We start from the raw sequence: 17,034 nt of genomic DNA on the forward strand, positions 1-17,034 counted from the left end.
TTTGACTACCTACCGGTGGGGTAAACCCTGCCAGGTTGCTAGCCATTTCTTGTGCAAATATTGTTGGGCTCTCACAATATCCCTGTGGTAGTCGAGTATACGTATACCTTTTACCCTGAAATGTAAATGCAAACCAATATTGACTATCAGGATGTATAGGTATTGAAAAGAAAGCATTGCTGATATCTACCACAGAGAAATACTTCTGTTGCGGTTCTAAATCGTTTAACAAAGTATGTGGGTCTGGCACCGTAGGTGCTCTAGGTATTCCTGCATTATTTACAGCTTGTAAATCTTGTACCATCCACCATTCCCCATTTGCTTTTTCAACAGGAAATAGGGGTGTACTACATGGTGAATCAGGAGATTCTACCAGTACTCCTTCTTTGAGTAATGCTGCTATTATAGGCTTAATTCCTATTTCTGCATCCTTTTTCAAAGAGTATTGTCTTTTCTGTGGTCTAAAAGCTGACTTTGGGGTAATTGTAACTGGTCCTGCTGTTCGAATAAGTCCTACATCTGACTTGCCTGTTGACCAAAGAGTTGTTGGAATTTCACATAAGGCCTTTTCTTCTTCTTCTAATAAGAACGCTAATCAGCTGTCCTCGCCAGATTGCAAGTGTACAGCTGGATGTGTCTGTGTCAACCAATTCAGTTTTTGTTTTTGTATCCCTTGTTCTGATAGTTCTAAATCAGTCTGTTTCTCCCATCTTGTTACTTTTTCTCCTAAGTCTGCCCATTTGACACTTTTGTTTGTTGTCAAGCTGACATGTGGGAATCAATTTGATCTATATAATGCAAGGAATTCTTGAGGTAATGAACAGCTAACTAGACTGTTCCCCTCAGTATCCCAGTACAAAGTACGCAAAACCAATCTAGTTGCACGATTTCTAAACAATTCTTGCTAATACTCTCTATCAGGTCCTGGTGTAGTACAGTAGTATAGAGTACAGTGTAACAAATGCTGTCGATCAGTGTCAAGGGAGGGGGCTTTACTGATGGCTACGTTCATCAGTTCCTCGGTTACTGCCCCTGGACCAGTCGTGACTAGGTCCTGGCTGTACCAGTAAAAAGTTTCACCCTCCGATCGCACTACAAAGGTATCCATTTGTCTCTGTGCCTCTATACCTTGTACAGTTGGAACTACTGCTATGCCAAATATCTGCATAAGGTCTCTGCCCAATAGGTTTACTGGACACTTTGCAGAAACAACAATTTTACTTCTCTGGGTCATACCTGAAACAGGGTCAGTTATTGCTATATCATGGGAAAGCGGTTCCCTATATAGCTGTCCGTTTGCTGCTTTCACCAGTATATAATCAGGTGATTCAGAATGTTCTGGTAACTTGGAGGGGTATATCAAAGTCCGTGACGCTCCTGAGTCACACAGGAATTTGACTTCCCTTCCCTCCACCAGAAGTGTAACTTCCGGTTTCGTATATGCTACGTAGAGCTCTAAACTCAATAATGCTAAGTCCAAAATTTCACTTTCTTCATCCTCCATATCTACTTGCACTTCCTCCACTCCTTCTATCACATTTACATTAGTTTTCTGTTTATTAGCTTTTCCTGATGATTTCTGACTTTCACATGATGTATCTTCACTATCATATAGTCAGTCCTCATCTCCCTTATCTTCTGTAATTACCTTTTTGTTTTGCTTACTATCCCTTGCTAGATGTCCCTTTTTCCCACACTTGAAGCATTCACCTCTCTTTTTTCTCTCTTCAAAATCTTCTGATCATTTGTCAGACTGTTTGTTTCCCTGGGCATTCTTTTTGCCCTTTTTACCTGACTGTAATACAAATACTTAAGCTCCGTCTTCAGCAGTGAAGACTTGCGCTTTCTTTTTCTTTTTACTATTAAAATGTCTTTCAGCATGTCTAGCGTATTCGAGTAAGGCTTGTAGCCTCCCTGTTCGATGGTCTATCATATGCTTCATAATGAAGTTACTAACAGGTGCAATGCAACCTTTCAAAAATGCATTTTTTAATTGTTGTTCATACGGGGAATCATTCGTTTGGTTCTCAGGAACTGACATACCGCTATGATTATTAAAACATTCTAATACTCTAGCATAGTACCCATCTATTGTCTCATTTTCCTGTTGTATGCATTGATTAATGCAAGTCCAGTCTGCTCTAGGTTTCCATTTCTCAGAGATTTGGTCTGTTAGACCTTTCACTCTGTTGTCTAACTCCGCGTCACAATGTGGGAGTGGTCTAAGCTCTGCATTACGAGGATTCCAGGCACCACAAAACATGTGCCAATCTGGAACTATAGTTTGTCTTACTACTTTTTCTACTTCTTCCCCATTCAAGTGGTAACTCAACCTCATGACTTGTAAATCTTCTAAAAATTTCGTAAAATTAACTTTCGGATGGGGGATTCCCTCAGTAGCCTTCCAGATATCTTCCGGTGTCCATGGTCTATATACTAAGAGTGTTGGGTTTTGCCCTTCCTGTCCAGCCTGAGGATTTGGAACTTCTATAAGTGGGCATATTTCTTCCTCACTCTCATCCTGTAGGTTTCTCTCTATTTGATATGATTCTGTGTCCCTATGTGTTTTACGTGTTCGGGACCTAGTTTCAATAGGATCTCTAACAAATGGTTGTGGTCTTGCTGAAACTTTAGGATAACGCGGAGGCGGACCAGCCTGTCCACTCGCTTCATATCCTGAAAAGGGTAAGGGAGGGGGCAAGGGAGGAGGAGGAGCTGTTGCTATTACCAATTTATTATCTTCTTTGTCTAAAAACAATGTTTTTGAATTTTTAAGCTCTGTTCCCTATGATTTACTTCCTCAATCCACCTGTGTGCCTGAGGAATGCCTAATTGGCGTTGCTTTTTTGCCTGACCTCCCGCATCAGATTTAAGCTGTTTAAGGAGTTTAACTAGTGAAGTTTTATCTAGTTTAAAATCAAATTCATATTTGCTAACCCATTTTGTATAATACCTAACGTTATCGGAACGTTGTGATTGCATGTATTTTGCGTCTTCGGTTAGGGGCGGATCTCGCGATGTTTTAGTGCACTGATTACCCATGACAAAGAAAATGTTACGTAACCCTTTTTTTATCACGTGATATCAAATTCTCAGTTCCTGTTTGCAGTGTATCTAGAATAACTGCCTACCTTATTCTGTTACCCTGATCTATGACCAAATATACAGTACTTCCTTTTGTCCCTGATCTGCAAAACAAATCTTGACAACAATATACTGTAACCTAGTCCCTGATCTTAAAACAGAAAAAAGGCAAAGTCTTCCTACCTGAGCCTCCCGTATTGAACTGTTCAATGTCTGCTCTTCGGCCACAGATCAGAAAGTGGCCAGCCTCTTTAAACGACAATTCAGTTGGAGGTCTTTTCACCCAAGAAGAACCATTTCGGTAACTTCTCCTGCGCAGTATTCGACCACCAGTAGGCTCTGATCTGCAGCTGTCTGAGGGAATTTCCGGTCCAAAGGACCAAACTGTTAAATAAAATCAAGAATTCAATACACAGGAGGTTCAGATTCAAAAGTTTACTAGTGTACACCAGGAGGCAAAAAACGTACAAGTACAGAATTTTGTCTGACATGAAACAGGAAGCTCACAATCTTATATACGTTTAACATTCAAGCTGTGCCCACCTTACTGACGTGGTATGTCACAGGGCATCTACATCACTTTAGCTTACAGTCTTCTATTCATTAAAACTGCTGATGCTGTATATTTTAAAAAAGTTTTCCTCTGGCTACAATACGGCCTTGCTATCCACCTGGTCAGACATAATGTCTTTCTGTAAAGTTACTTCTTCAAGGTTTCATATCAGTTCGAATACAATAGCAGATTCAGTCTTTTAATACACATCTTTGTTCTCTGTTACACTTTCTCACACAGCTGCGTGCTATCTCAGTAATACATATACAAGGCCAAATCATCCCAGCAGGAAAGAGCAGAAGATTTCATTATTTCACACATTTAATTTCCTGACCCAGCAGATAATCACTTGTGAAAAGCATAAACATTAAAACTTGCTAAGCTGGCATCTGCCAGGGTCGAAGGTCAGCTTTGCTTCAAGCCACACTGCAGTTTCAAAGCTACTTTACATTTAAACATGAATTAATCCTCTCTACTATATGATTAATAGAATAAAATGCATTATATACTACTTTGCTTTTAAACTAGCATTTCTCATGTATTCAAATACACATTTTTCTAACAGTTGGTTACATTACTGCAATTCCCTTGATATCTACACCATTTTGCTATGCATACCTTATTCACATAAAGTCTATCATGATATAATTTTGTATCAGAGATTCAATTGTCACCTGTGTCTTGCATACCGTGCCATCTGGACTACTTCTGGGACTTGGCTTTCTTGCCTTTGATTGCTCTTTCCATTTTCATAAGACAGCTGTTCTTCATCTCATTCTTCCATTTGAAAATCCAAGCATCAAAGGTAGGGCTCCAGTGTAAACAGTCGCTAATTCCAGAAGGTATGTAGTTCCAAAGAATAAACGGCAGAGAAGGTAGTCTTTGAGCTCAGCTTTAATGACACTAGCGCTTTCACATACAGCTTCATCAGGTGTTTAACATTTGCTGACATAAACCACGTATATATACCCATTCAAAACATCATGTGATCAAAAAGCAATTCAAATTTAAAGTAGCAACACATTTAAAATATGTGAATACCATAGTAATACTATGGAGCCAGTTAAAAATACAAATATAAAAACATAGTACATATCACTTGCGTAAAGGTCTCTTATGAAATATAGGTCTTATAGGGACGTGGTCATTAAGACCATGACCATGATTCGCCCTAAGTCTGACTATCCAAGTAGCCTCCAACTCTTCCGTTCTGGACCTAATATCCCCACGTCTCACATTATCATATGTCCTATCTAAAACTAAAAATTTAAAAGTATGTAATTCATTTGTATTCACTACATGTTTAGCAAGTGCATTAATAAGGGTCTTTTTCTTAATATTATATAGGTGCTCTCTAATTCTTTCTTTTAATGAGCGATCAGTTTTACCTACATATTATTTATTACATAATGTACATATAACAAGATATACCACATGCATAGTATTGCATGTTGCACTGACCTTAATATAAAAATTCTTGGTTGTATCTGGATGTTTAAAAACTATATCTGTGCAAACATAAGCACAATAATTACAGCTGCAACAAGGCTTAGTTCCAGGGACTCCAGCTACTGGATTTTTAGATATGTTATAACATAATCTTTTCTTAAGTGAATTCTTATTTTTAAAAGAAAATTGTGGTCTCACACCCACAATTGTCTTAATATGCTCATCAGATGTTAAAATATTCCAATGAGAATTGATGACATCTATATACTTAGCTATGTCCCTAGTATAATGTAAGGACACTCTAAGTTTATTATTCACTGCTTCTCTAGTCCTTGGTCTGCTCTCAGAGAAGTAAGGTTTAGCTGTAGTAGACCTTAATGTATCTACTACACCAGAGGTATGCTGAATCAAATGTTGTTCATATCCTCTTTCAAATAATTCATTCTCAGTTTGAGTCCTAAATTTCTGATCATCTTCGTCATTAACATTTAGTCTTGATGCTCTAAAGAAATGATTCTTAGCTACATTCCTAAAAACAAAATTAGGATGCATGCTACATCTATTAAGTAGCTGATTAGCATGACATCTTTCCTAAACAAACTACTAATCAATTTACCACTATCATCTCTGGAAATATATACTTCCAAGAAATGTATACCTATGGTAGAGAAATTCTAAGTAAAATGCAAAAAGTTAGATGATGCATTAATATACGCCATAAATTCAAACAATATTTCTCCACTTCCTCTCCATAGGATAAACAAATCATCTACAAATCTTTTATAAAAGGAGATACAAACAGTGAAGGGACCATTTACTATATATATGGTTTCTCATATACTCATCACAGCATTTGCATAACTGTTGGAGCAAGAGCTCCCCATAGCAACACCATTACGTTGCCAATATACTTTCTGGTCATACACATAGGTTCATAGGTTCATAGGTTCATACTAGGCTATCTGCCCGAGGGCATTTACAAGCCTAGCCCATAGTTTTGTGGCTTACGCCACCCCTTTAGTATGGGGAACTATACCCATTATTTTGCTGTGCCTCTGTTGAGCAGTGACACTGAGGTAATCCCTGGGGTATATCTGCGATCTCCCATCCATTGGTCAAGATTTCTCTTGAACAAGGCCAGCGAGGTGCTCTGCCTCACATATACCGGGATTTTATTCCACAGCATAGGGAGTCTTTGGGTGATGAATCTATCCCTCCAGCACGTCCTATTAATAGCCGTGTCGAGGTTTAAGTCTCCCGCCCTTGTGGCTCTGACGGATCTAGATTTTTTGAGGTGAATTATTACGTAATACAAGACTCAATAGAGTCTGTAATAAATATATATCCTTTTCATTAAAGTCTCCCATCATATTCAATAATTGTACTACATACTCAATACCTATGTCATTTGGTATGACAGTAAAGAGAGATGTTACATCTAAAGTAACAAATATGAACTTATCCAAGGAAGTAATATCTCTTGAGTAATTATACAATTCACTTAAAAATTGTTCTGTATCTCTTAATATTATACAAGATTTATTCATTATTGGTTTAATTCGCTTATCAATATATATAGACAATGACTCAGTACACCAATTATTACCAGCAACTATTGGTCTCATAGGAGGCCTAGTATGATTTTTGTGTATTTTAGGCAGTCCTTGTATAACTGGAATAGTGGGATTAGATATATAAAAATATTTAGCCAGATCTTGGTCAATAACAGAAGTATATTGTAGCCATTTAATAGTATTTTGGACAGTCTGTATCATAGAATCAACTCTATCTGTTGTAATATTTTCATAAAAGTTAGCATCAGATAACATATCGTGTATTGCTCTATCATAATCAGATCTATCCATTAACACTATCTGACCGCCTTTATCGGTGGGTCTGATAACCAAATTTTCATTATTTTGTAATGTTATCAAGGCTCCATGTTCTTCCTTAGTTAAATTGTATTTCCTATATAGTTTGCTGTTGATGTTTCGCTTATTATACACTTCATACATACTAGAGATGCACAGTTGCTCAAATGCATTAATTAAAGAATTCTGCTTAGGAATGAACAAGCTAGGTCTTCTAAAAGAGTTATCAGACATCACATGAGTATCATTGTACATATTTCTAAGTGTAAGATTCCGTGTAAACATTTTAATGTCAAAAACAATATCAGATATTTGCATGTCCACAGTGGGAATAAACATTAAACCTTTGCTCAACACACTTATTTCATCTTTAGTTAAACTATGAGCAGATAAATTAAGAATCAACGTTTCACTTGTTGAAACGCTTTCTTTATCGTTAAAGGGCTTGTAGAAGCGTCGCCCAATTTGTGTTTGTATCTCATGGCACTTCTGCCTCTCTGTTGTAACTTTTGTTGTCCTTGTCTCACTCGACTTACAGATCTCTCTCTCTCACTGGGAGAGGAAAATTGAGTCCCATATTTTTTGTGGCTAGTAAAAAACTACTATCAAAGTTCAAGACATTTCCCTGCTCACAGGGTGATACCAGCGGAGGAAAAGCCGCATCAGCGGTTTTATGTACTTCCGCTGTTGTAACAAGTGTTTTTCTATTAGTACCCTTGTCGACTACTGCTCCTGGAGCATTAGATATAACATTAGTAGAAGACTGTACATTTATAACATCAGAAAAAAAGTTTACCAGCTTGCAACTCTTGATTTGAAATCTCCGACAGTTCTCCAGCTTCATGCTGTGTGATGTTAGTGCGTCGTGGCTGGAGCGTGCTTTGTGATTGGTCATCGGTATCACGTGGCCAAGTAAAGATGTTACCCATTGAAAAATCCTTACGGTCCCAAACAATTTTATTCATTTTAGTCTGAATTAATTTTCTGCCATAAGCAAGAACTTTGTCCAAGGTATCATTCATAGGTTTATTTAGAACAGTTGAGCGATATTTGGAACAAAGCGCTAGGTATCTACTCTGAATACCATCCAGCAATTTGTTCTCTTGCCTACTCGCTGAGGCAGTTAGTAACTTCAAATAACCCATGCTAGCTGAAAGATTCAGGTGTTGCCACTCTGATAATAGAGTGGAGTCACAGTAAGTTTGTGCAGGCATTTTCAAAATCCTCAGACCACGAGGTATAATTTGTTCTTGCAAACAAAGTTGTAGATGGAATTTTTCATATTGCACTCTTTTAAGTTTACACAAATCCTTCTCTAGAAGTAATAAGTCACATTTCAGTACCAAAAAATCAAAGGAAGCATCTACTTCCCCTGAAGTAGGTGTAAAATCAGTCATGAGAGGATTCACTTTTTCAACAATTCTAGAGATGAAAGTATGAACATTCACCTCAGACCAGAGTAATTGTTCATTAGTTTCCTCAACTTCAGAAATTTCAGAGATTTCAGAGATTTCATTACTTGCAGCCATAGTCAAGTAGCTGTTTGGTGTAGCAAAAGCACACAGCAGTAAAAACAACAAAGTCACCAAACAAACAGCTTTTACCTCCGCTGAAAAAATACAATCCAAATGAAAATCCAAGCATCAAAGGTAGGGCTCCAGTGTAAACAGTCACTAATTCCAGAAGGTATGTAGTTCCAAAGAATAAAAGGCAGAGAAGGTAGTCTTTGAGCTCAGCTTTAATGACACTAGCGCTTTCACATACAGCTTCATCAGGTGTTTAACATTTGCTGACATAAACCACCTATATATACCCATTCAAAACATCATGTGATCAAAAAGCAATTCAAATTTAAAGTAGCAGCACATTCAAAATATGTGAATATCATAGTAATACTATAGAGCCAGTTAAAAATACAAATATAAAAACATAGTACATATCACTTGCGTAAATGTCTCTTATGTAATATAGGTCTTATAGGGACGTGGTCATTAAGACCATGACCATGATTCGCCCTAAGTCTGACTATCCAAGTAGCCTCCAACTCTTCCGTTTTGGACCTAATATCCCCACGTCTCACATTATCATATGTCTTATCTAAAACTAAAAATTTAAAAGTATGTAATTCATTTGTATTCACTACATGTTTAGCAAGTGCATTAATAAGGTTCTTCTTCTTAATATTATATAGGTGTTCTCTAATTCTTTCTTTTAATGAGCGATCAGTTTTACCTACATAATATTTATTACATAATGTACATATAGCAAGATATACCACATGCATAGTACTGCATGTTGCACTGACCTTAATATAAAAATTCTTGGTTGTATCTGGATGTTTAAAAAATATATATGTGCAAACATAAGCACAATAATTACAGCTGCCACAAGGCTTAGTTCCAGGGACTCTAGCTACTGGATTTTTAGATATGTTATAACATAATCTTTTCTTAAAAGATGAAGCTGTATGTGAAAGCGCTAGTGTCATTAAAGCTGAGCTCAAAGACTACCTTCTCTGCCTTTTACTTCCTGGAACCACATACCTTTTGGAATTAGTGACTGTTTATACTGGAGCCATACCTTTGCTGCTTGGATTTTCATTTGGATTGTATTTTTTCAGCGGAGGTAAAAGCTGTTTGTTTGGTGACTTTGTTGTTTTTACTGCTGTGTGCTTTTGCTACACCAAACAGCTACTTGACTATGGCTGCAAGTAATGAAATCTCTGAAATCTCTGAAATTTCTGAAGTTGAGGAAACTAATGAACAATTACTCTGGTCCGAGGTGAATGTTCATACTTTCATCTCTAGAATTGTTGAAAAAGTGAATCCTCTCATGACTGATTTTACACCTACTTCAGGGGAAGTAGATGCTAACTTTGATTTTTTGGCACTGAAAAGTGACTTATTACTTCTAGAGAAGGATTTGTGTAAACTTAAAAGAGTGCAATATGAAAAATTCCATCTACAACTTTGTTTGCAAGAACAAATTATACCTCGTGGTCTGAGGATTTTGAAAATGCCTGCACAAATTGACTTTGACTCCACTCTATTATCAGAGTGGCAACACCTGAATCTTTCAGCTAGCATGGGTTATTTGAAGTTACTAACTGCCTCAGCGAGTAGGCAAGAGAACAAATTGCTGGATGGTATTCAGAGTAGATACCTTGTGCTTTGTTCCAAGTATCGCTCAACTGTTCTAAATAAACCTATGAATGATACCTTGGACAATGTTCTTGCTTACGGCAGAAAATTAATTCAGACTAAAATGAATAAAATTGTTTGGGACCGTAAGGATTTTTCAATGGGTAACATCTTTACTTGGCCACATGATACCGATGACCAATCACGAAGCACGCTCCAGCCATGACGCACTAACATCACGCAGCATAAAGCTGGAGAACTGTAAGAGATTTCAAATCAAGAGTTGCAAGCTGGTAAACTTTTTTCTGATGTTATAAATGTACATTCATCTACTAATGTTATATCTAATGCTCCAGGAGCAGTAGTCGAAAGGGTATTAATAGAAAAACACTTGTTACAACGGAGGAAGTACATAAAACTGCTGATGCGGCTTTTCCTCCGCTGGTATCACCCTGTGAGCAGTGAAATGTCTTGAACTTTGATAGAAGTAGTTTTTTACTAGCCATAAAAAATATGGGACTCAATTTTCCTCTCCCAGTGAGAGAGAGATCTATAAGTCGAGTGAGACAAGGACAACAAAAGTTACAACAGAGAGGTAGAAGTGTCACGAGATACAAACGTAAATTGGGCGACGCTTCTACAAGCCCTTTAACGATAAAGAAAGCATTTCAACAAGTGAAACATTGTTAATTTATCTGCTCATAGTTTAACTAAAGATGAAATGAGTGTGTTGAGCAAAGGTTTAATGTTTATTCCCACTGTGGACATGCAAATATCTGATATTGTTTTTGACATTAAAATGTTTGCACGGAATCTTACACTTAGAAATATGTACAATTGGGGCGTGGCCAAGGATGAACACAGGATAGCAGCAGATTTCTTCAGCTCCACCAATTTCATTACATTGACAGGAATTAATTACTTAAAAAATTAATTCTTGAAGTAATTTTCTTTCTAAATATGTTTGTTTTATATAGTTCTTGAACTATATCTAAAAAAGAAAGGAAATCTTAATAATATCCCTGTCAGAAATTACTTTGGAAATTTTCCTGTCAGTTTATCAGTCTGAAATGAGTTCCAGTAAGACAAATTCTCAAGACTCCAGCATCAAGAAAGAACTTCAGTCTCTGATAATTATAGTCCAGCAACTTACTGCTAAGATGGATAAAATGGATACTAAAATAGACACTTTCATAGAAAAAACTACAAAACAAATAGACTTGTTACATATGGGCCTGCAACAACAGAAGATCCAGATGACAGGCATAGAAGAAGCTGTGAATGACATGGAAAATAGAATACAAGAAGAGGAAATCAACATTGAGTTTCTGCTGAAACAAAATACACATTTACAAACAATGCTGGATGACCTGGAAAATAGATCTAGGCGCAATAACATTAGGATTTTTGGACTGCCAGAAAATATTGAAGGTAACAATATTACTTCTTTTTAACAACATGGCTCGGCTCCCTAAAACTTTAGATTTACCAGAAGCATTCTCTTTTGGTATCGAAAGAGCACATAGATCTATAGCTAATACTAACTCTAACAAAAACTATCCTAGATCAGTTATAGTTAGATTTCTATCATCTTTTGATAAAGAGATGGTTCTTAAATCTGCTTGGGCTAAAGCTCCTGTTAAGATTAATGAAACAACTGTGCGTTTTGACAATGACTATTCTTCCATGGTATTAGCTAAAAGAAAAGTTTTTCTGCCACTAATAAGGGAGCTTAAAAAGCACAGTTTAAAACATACCTTCTGTTTCCTGCCAAGCTTAAAATCTTCCTTCCTGATGGTCCTAAAATTTTGATGACTTAGACTCTGCTTTACTGTTTATCAAAAAAATAAGATTTTGGAAAAAATAGAAGAAATGCAATGGGCTAGTCCTTCGTTAAAGAGACTGGCAACTGAAACTTCGTGGAAGACTTCAGAGAAGAAGAAGAGACTAAAAAACAAATGATTTGTACTATGTTTTTTTTTTCTCTCTCATCATTTTATTTTATTATTAATCTTTTTAAATATAGTTCCTGCATTTCCAAGAAGCAACAAATATTTTGAAAAAGATTTAATCAAAGTTATTCTCTGTGTGCAAAGAAATTAGAAGTTATGTACTCACCATAACGTTCCATCTGAGTAGGTGACTTCATTCGGATGCAACCTGTGGGTATCGGATCCGACCTCGGATCCGAGCCGGCAATTCAAAAGCTTAGGCTCTGAGCTCCTAGCTCCTCCCTCTTACCCATAATCCCTTGCCAAGCCCTGACTGACCTCAGATTGAGTTTGCCTCAAAATACTGACAACAGTACACTAAAACAGCATAAATACTCGCTCTATAAAGGTCAGGGGGATGGAGGGGGGGATGGTTGCATCCGAATGATGTCACCTACTCAGATGGAACGTTATGGTGAGTACATAACTTCTAAATCTGAAGTAGGCAGACTTCATTCGTCTGCAACCTGTGGGACAGAGTCCCTAGCTACCTGAATCTTGGGCGGCCGTCATGGAAGGATGTTCCCGAGCACCGCTGAGCCAAAGGATGCTCTTCCTCTAGAAACAACATCCACCTTGTAATGAGAAATAAAAGTATGGCGAGGCCCAAGTAGCTGCAGCGCGAGATATCATCCAATGATACACGGGACTTAAAGGCTGACGTGGAAACTGCCCTAGTAGAATGAGCCGTGACCCTCTGAGGAGCAGGTCTGCCTGAAGTGTCATATGCCTGCAGAATACAATTAGCAATCCATTTAGATAGTGTGACTTTAGATACTGCTTTACCCAGAGCAAATTTAGCAAAGGAGACGAACAGCTGATCTGATTTCCTGTGGCCAGCTGTTCTGCTAATATAAAAACGTAATTGTCTATGAACATCCAAAGAATGCAATTTGTATTCTCCTTTGTTTGAGTACTTGGGAAAAAACACAGGTAAGTTGATTGACTGGTTGATATTGGATTCAGAAGAGACCTTCGGAAGAAAAGAAGGATTGGTCCTGAGGCATACCCTATCAGGGAAGAAAGAAAGGTAAGGCGCTTTGCGCACCAGAGCCTGAAGCTCAGACACTCTTCTGGCTGAAGTGATAGCTACCAAGAAGGCAGTCTTCCAGGAAAGGTACTTTAAATCAGTAGAAGCTGCAGGCTCGAAGGGAGGAGCAGTAAGGGCCTGTAGGACTAAAGACAAGTCCCAGGGTGGTAGAACCTCCTTGACTGGTGGCCTCAACAAAAAAATTCCTTTGAGAAATGTTTTGCATAATTTCGCCGTCATAAGGGGAGCTGTGTCAAGACCAATGTGATAATGCGAGATAGCTGCCAATTGTACCTTAATCATGGAAGAACTAGCCCCTTGATGAAAGAGGTCTGTTAGAAAATCCAGCACCGCTGACATAGGTGCCGAGAAAGGATCCAAAGTTCTCTGTACTGCCCATATAGAGAATCTTTTCCATTTACTCCGATAAACCTGCCTGGTGGAAGGTTTATGAGCTACCACTAAAATGGCTTTGACCGGTGATGAGATACCGGGAGTCCTAATTAAGGATGGAACTGGAGCAGCCAAGCTGTCAACTTCAGGGTCTGCAGATTGGGAACTGACATTCCCAGAGGGTGAGAGATGAGATCCGAAATTGGATCCAGAATCCATGGAGGATTGATTTTGTGAGACCATACGAAGGGGAACCAAGGTTGTCGAGGCCAGAATGGGGCAATGAGAATCATTCTGCTCCCCAAACTGTTGGCTTTCTGCAGAAGCCTCTGCATCAGAGGAAGTGGAGGGTAGGCATAAAGGAGACCGGGAGGCCAAGCATGCACCAGAGCATCTCGGGAACTCCCTGGTGGGAAGGAAGGCGAAGAAATTATGCATTTGGCGTTTGAGGGAGAGGCAAAAGATCGCAACAGGGTTGCCCCAAGCAGCAAAAATCTTCTTCGCTACTTGAGGATTGAGAGACCACTCGTGTGGAGAAAGGATGGTGCGACTGAGCTTGTCCGCAAGGATGTTGGACTTTCCCGGAATGTGCTTTGCTACCAGAAAGCATTTGGTGGAAATTGCCCATTCCCAAACTCTCATGGCCTCTCGACAAAGGGGGTAAGACCTGGTTCCTCCCTGTTTGTTGATATACCAGACTACCGACATGTTGTCTGTCTGAATTGCAATAGTCCCTGAAGGAAGAACGTGGTGAAGTGCTTGCAACGCTAGGAGCACCGCCCTCATTTCCAGGACATTTATATGCAATGACGTCTCTGTGGGATTCCACGTGCCTTGGACAATCTTTCCCGCTGAATGCCCCCCCCACCCGAGGCAAGAAGCATCCATGGTCACTGTGGCTCGGGGAAATGCAGCGCAAAAAGGTGTCCCTGCCAGGGGCTCCGGAGAAAGAAGCCACCAAAGAAGGGAGTCCCTGCACGCTCTGCTGACCGCAATCGGAGCGTTTAGAGAGGAGCAAAGAGGGGACCACTGAACTTGAAGGGTCCATTGAAGAACCCGCATGTGTAAACAGGCATGAATGAGAAGCGGAATAGCTGCCGCCATAGAACCTAGAGCCCTCAGGACCGAAGCTGCAGTTGGAGATGGTTGCAGGATCGCTGTCACATGACACTTCAGGCTGGCAATACGGTCTGGGGTGAGGAAGGCTCGCATTGATCTGGTGTTTAGTCTTCCTCCTATGAAATCTATAACTTGTGTGGGGTTCAGAAAAGATTTCTCCCAGTTGATCGTGATGCCCAGCCTTGGTGCTAGTTGAAGAAAGTAATCTTTGGCTGAGCACAGAAGATGCCTTGATGATGCCGTCAGGAGCCAGTCGTCCAGGTACGGAAAGACCTGTAATCCCTGGAGCCTCAGGTGGGCCGCTACCACCACTAGCACCTTGGTAAACACCCTGGGGGCTGAGGTGAGACCAAAGGGGAGGACCCTGAACTGATAATGACTGGCTCCCAGCGGCGAAGAAACCTCCTGGATCGTCTGTCCATCCGAATGTGGTAGTGCGTCCTTGAGGTCTATGGAGCACATCCAGTCGTTCTCCCTCAAGAGGGAGTATAGATTGCAGGGTGACCATCCGGAACTTTTGCTTGGTTACTGACAGGTTCAGCTGGGAAAGGTCTAAGATTGGTCTTAAGTCCCCGTCTTCTTTGGCACCAAAAGAACCTGGAGTAAAACCCTAATCGGTTTGATCTCGGGGGCCAGCTGGATGGCTCTTTTTGTAGCAGCTGTTCGATTTGATAGCTGCCGCCTCCTTGTCGGGTGGAACATCTGGGAGGTTGCGAGATTTGGGAACCTTGAATAGGGAATTGAATATCCTCTGGATATGACTCGAAGCACCAACTGTCTGTTGTTATGGACTCCCAAGAAGTCAGGTGCCTTGAAAACGCCCCGACTGCCTCCAGAGCGGACAGCGGGCAACCCTTCAGGGCTGCTGCGTGGGTCTATCAGAGAAAGGTTCTCTGGACCCAAAGTTGCCAGGAGCCCCCTGCCTCTAGCCTGACGACCTCCCGTCCTCCTCTGCCACGGAAGGACTGGTTATCCGGAGCAGGTTGGGACTGCTGTGACTTCGGAACCACATCTTCTTCTGTCCCTTTTGGTTCTTAGAGAAGGACCTCTGGGGAGCTGAGAAGTGGACTCCGGCAGACAGCGTCTTCCGTCCTTTCGCTCTGGACTAATGTCTCGCGAACAGTCTTGCCAAACAAGGCAGAACCATCGAAGGGGGCATTCGCGAAGGTCGCCTTGAAGGGCTCTGCAAAATCACAATGGCGGAGCCAGGCCTGTCGCCTCATGACTAGGCCTGCTCCGCTGGCTCTAGCGGCTCCCTCAGTAGCATGAGACAGTAGCCGCATAGATGTATTGGAAACTGATCTGAGTGGCCATTCGGGTGGAGTAAACCTGTTTATCCTCACTCGAGATGGACTCAGGGGGAGATGCAGTGTATTCTTTAATCAGATCCCGCTGCATCCTAATGACATGTGCCCTGTAGTTCAGCACTCTCAAGGAGAAGGTTGCTGAACTAAAAACTCGCTTCCCAATGCGATCCATCGAACGGGACTCCTTGCCCAGAGGATGCACGGAGGGACTCTCCTGGGCCAATTCCCTCTTCGTTGCTGCAGCCATCATCATGGCATCTACTGGGGGACCCTTACTCCAGTGGGTGCGGTCCGACGGAGGGGAAAGAATGCGGTCCGGGCGTTTAGGGATAGGCTCAATGGTGTCCGGATCCTTCCGCCCTGATGGAAATAAGATCCACCAGGGGTCAGCAGGAGGACACCCAAGAGGTAGAAGGGCGCCTCGAATGCCTCCAAGAACACAGACTCGTCGAAGAAGCCTTGGGGCAGACCACCCCTGATCCTTAACATCTCCATGATGTCTCCAAATGAGACGTCCTCAGGGGTGACCTAGGGAGCCTTCCCTTCATCCAAGTCTGTGTCTTCAGTGACAGACTCAGAGTCCATGTGCCTCCTCTTGCACTTCGCTTCAGGTACTTCATCGGGGGCTGTCCGAGAGTACTCTTCAGCAGTTGGATGTTCCAAGGTAACCACTTGGGACATCGAGGCGGCTGTCCCTGGGACCGGCTGGTGGGGCCTGGCCCAACTGCAATGGAGTGCGGGATGGAGCCATGGCAGGGACCGGGGTCGGATGTCCTCGACAGTGCCCTTTCCATTCGTTGAAAGCCAAGGGGAGCCAGCTTCTCTAAGCCCGAGCCGACCCCACTCGGATCCGGCGCGGATCGGTCGAGCGAAACCATCGGATCCGAGACGGTGTGCTCCGACCTGGGCGGGCGAAGACACACCAGCTCCCTCGGATCCGAGGCTCGGCCTCGGCTCGAGAGGTCGGGTCGAAGTACCAAGCACTCAAGGGATGGGGCGGATCCGAGATCGCCGACCCATCGGATCCGACCCACCCCGGATCCAAATCTGCCGGCGCCGACAGCTCCGAACCCGTGGTATGGGTGGAGAAGGAGCCA

This window comes from Protopterus annectens, chromosome 2.part1, assembly GCF_019279795.1.
Source record: "Protopterus annectens isolate FY-2018-M chromosome 2.part1, PAN1.0, whole genome shotgun sequence".
Classification (NCBI taxonomy): Eukaryota; Metazoa; Chordata; order Ceratodontiformes; family Protopteridae; genus Protopterus; species Protopterus annectens.